The following is a 3,930-nucleotide window of genomic DNA, read 5'->3' on the forward strand; positions in this document are numbered from 1 at the left end:
GCGCATTAGTAGACAACCTTGCTAGACAAGACACGGTGGGAGGAATTAAGGAAGAAATCAGAGATCGTGCAACCAAGATCATTGGTGGTGATAATGGAGGAGCTGTAGGAGGTGGTTTCCTAAGAAACATCGTCGAAGCCAACATTGCCGACGAAATTAAGCAGGGCGTCAGAGTATCCACGAACGTCAGGGGCGGTGTCATTGGTCGCGCACTAGAAAACGGAGTCAGGGAAGGAATCCAAGAACGCCTAGTTGAAAACAGTTTTGGTACTCAGAATAGAGGAGGTATAAGAGGCGCTATCGCTGATGCAATGTTGTCGTGGCAATATTCGAGAAGGTATTCAAGAAGGAATTCAACAGGGTGTCGTCAGGAATGTTGTTGGTCGCGCACTAGAAAACGGAGTCAGGGAAGGAATTCAAGAACGCGTAGCTGAAAACAATTTTGGTACTCAGAATAGAGGAGGTATAAGAGGCGCTATCGTGAGAAATGGTTTCGGTGACAACATTCGAGAAGGTATTCAGAGGAATTAAACAGGGTGTCGTGAGAGTGCTGTTGTCGCGCACTAGAAACGCGAGTCAGGGAAGTAATTCAAGAAACGCTAGCTAAACAGTTTTGGTACTCAGAATAGAGGAGGTATAAGAGGCGCTATCGTGAGAAATGGTTTCGGTGACAACATTCGAGAAGGTATTCAAGAAGGAATTCAACAGGGTGTCGTCAGGAATGTTGTTGGTCGCGCACTAGAAAACGGAGTCAGGGAAGGAATTCAAGAACGCGTAGTTGAAAACAGTTTTGGTACTCAGAATAGAGAGAGGTAATAGAGGCGCTATCGTGAGAAATGGTTTCGGTGACAACATTCGAGAAGGTATTCAAGAAGGAATTCAACAGGGTGTCGTCAGGAATGTTGTTGGTCGCACACTAGAAAACGGAGTCAGGGAAGGAATCCAAGAACGCCTAGTTGCAAACAGTTTTGGTACTCAGAATAGAGGAGGTATAAGAGGCGCTATCGTGAGAAATGGTTTCGGTGACAACATTCGAGAAGTATTCAAGAAGGAATTCAAACAGGGTGTCCGTCAGAATGTTGTTGTCGCGCACTATAAAACGGAGTCAGGGAAGGATTTCAATGAACGCGTAGCTTGAAACATTTTGTACTCAGAATAGAGGAGTATAAGAGGCGCTATCGTGAGAAATGGTTTCGGTGAAACATCCGAGAAGGTATTACAAGAATGGAATTACAACAGGGTGTCGAGAATGTGTTGGCGGGCACACTAGAAAACGGAGTCAGGGAAGAATTCAAGAACGGTATAGTTTGAAACAACTTTGTATCAGAATAGAGAGGTATAAGAGGCGCTATCGTGAGAAATGGATCTCGGTGACAACATTCGAGAAGGTATTTCAGAACGATTAAACAGGGTCGTCGTCAGGAATGTTGTTGGTCGCCAGGCACTAGAAAACGGAGTCAGGGAAGGAATTCAAGAACGCGTAGTTGAAAACAGTTTTGGTACTCAGAATAGAGGAGGTATAAGAGGCGCTATCGTGAGAAATGTTATCGGTGGCAACATTTTAGGCCAAAGAACAAAAGACGCGATTAACACCAATGTCAAAAATGTATTCGAAGGTGGTGCACGGAGAAATATAGGGAGGGGTATAGGTCGTAGGACGGCAACACGTGACTTCGGCGCTCGTCTAAATGCGGCAGGAATCGGACGACGTGCCGCCAGTACGGCTTTCGCTAGTTTCCCCAACTTCGACGTGAACAACTTGGGCAACTTCGGTAGCTTGGACATCTCCGGCTTCGGCGTCCAGCCGTTCGCCGGCGGCTACATCGACATCGACAACTTTGACTTCAACGGCGCATTCGACGCCGCCAGGGCGCGCGCCCCACCGGAAGCGCTATACCCAGAAGATCGCGAGCAGATTGTCATTGGCAACCGCTTCCGGTCCGGCTTTGCAAGGCAGACAGAGACGAGCAGTGCTGGTCGGAGCGGCAGCGGCAGCGGGGAAGCTGGTATCGAGCTATCAGCGGCACGCAAGGCTTCCCAGGATTCGACGCAGCAGTTTACTCAGGAGGCGGTCGCCGATGGCAGCACGGAGCAGGGCGCCCAGTACGCGTTCGAGAGGAACAACAATGGACTGATTCGCTTAGTGCCGGTGAGCCTCGATGCCGTGGAGTTACACTCAGGACCGGCGCGTTTGCTGCCAGATAGTGCAATTGGCGCCTTAGGCTGATAGATCGTGCAACTGGATATAGTTTGCGTAAACGTTGATAGCGAGGGAGAATTTACTTCAATTACCTCGTAATTTGAAGCTATCGGGTGCATGGTATTAGCCAGGAATCAGTATTGTGGGAGTGCAGAAAAAATATTTTGGAGTGCATTTTTTTGTCTTGCCGTTCTCATTGGTGGGGAGGGGCTACGGGGGCCTTCCCGGAACATTAAAAAAAAAAAATTGGCCGTGCAGTTTCAAAACTGATCGTGCAAATCACGGCTGCACGGCTCGCTGGCTAATACGTTGATCGGGTGATATAACTACATCTTTCTTAGATTGTCGGTTATTTTTATGTTTTATTTTAATGCGTGCAAATAACTGTAGGGTAGGTTTCTGTATTACATTATCTATTTCTTTAAGTAGTATGTATAGACATTTGGAAAGCGTACACATATGTTTAATATCAAGTTGTACCATAGCACTTAATTTATGTTTTTGTTTGTTTCGTAAGTCAGTGCATGAGTATCTTTAAAGGTTAAGGCACGTTTACTCTGATTGTCACTAAACAAGAATTTGCGTGGAAGTGTAGTTGTCACGTATAGAAATTTCTTGTGGCGTTAAATCAGGTGATTATAGTTTGTCATTTCCGTTTCATCAAAATGCTACTTGGCGATGATCGAATTTATATGTAAAGGAGATGAACTAAATATCAATAAACGCGAGTAAAACAAAATACTGATATAGGTATAGTGATTTTAACCACGCAACACAACTAAACATACTATAAGGTAAAATCCCGTCACAGTAACGGAGATATGTTGCTCGATTATAGATATATGGAAACTTTGATTCTCTGTGTTACTGTACTGTATGTGGGGCGGATGGTTGGTACGCTACAAATTTAGTGCATTTTAGTCAGTGTTGTAATAGGTTCCTCTTATTTTATTAAGCACCTCTCATAGCGCGTTTGCGCCAATTTTGGTGCTTTTATCACAATTTGAGATATCCTGTGCTAAGAAGCTCTGCTATTGTGCTTTGTCATCATCTAATGCTATGCGCAATCACCCTACGTGGGTCACAGGTACATTTGACCGTATTTCGTGGTTTATAGGACGTATTTATTTCCACAGAAATAGGACTGAAATATCTCTAAAAACTATCTCGCGCCCTATAAGCTGAAGGTCGGTGTAGTAGACATTGTTATAGATAATATTTTTCTGTAGCTGTCGAACCGTTATTATTCAGTCAGCTATTATCTTTGGTATATTTAAAATTTGGTGGTGCGCCTAATGCATTAGACCCCAGACCCATAAAATAAGGAACAACTTGGTTTGATAGTGTACCTATCGTTTCATTTTGTCGCTCTACTCAATGTTTTGCTCGCCGAGTGGCTACTCAGTTTTAACAGTAAAATATATTTTGAATTTCACACAATACGAATAAACTTGTTAACGCATTTTGTCGCTCAAAGCTAGTCTACTCTATTTGGTGCCCTAGCCTCTTCGCGCGGCTCCTACCGTCGCCTCAACTAGCGCACCTACACCACTAATCTATCTAGCTATCTATCTCTATCTATCTATCTATCTATCTATCTATCTATCTATCTATCTATCTATCTATCTATCTATCTATCTATCTATCTATCTATCTATCTATCTATCTATCTATCTATCTATGTATCTATCTATCTATCTATCTATCCTTCCATCCATCCATCCATCCAT

The sequence above is a fragment of the Priapulus caudatus genome, unplaced genomic scaffold (assembly GCF_000485595.1).
Source record: "Priapulus caudatus unplaced genomic scaffold, Priapulus_caudatus-5.0.1 Scaffold372, whole genome shotgun sequence".
NCBI classification, from domain to species: domain Eukaryota; kingdom Metazoa; phylum Priapulida; class Priapulimorpha; order Priapulimorphida; family Priapulidae; genus Priapulus; species Priapulus caudatus.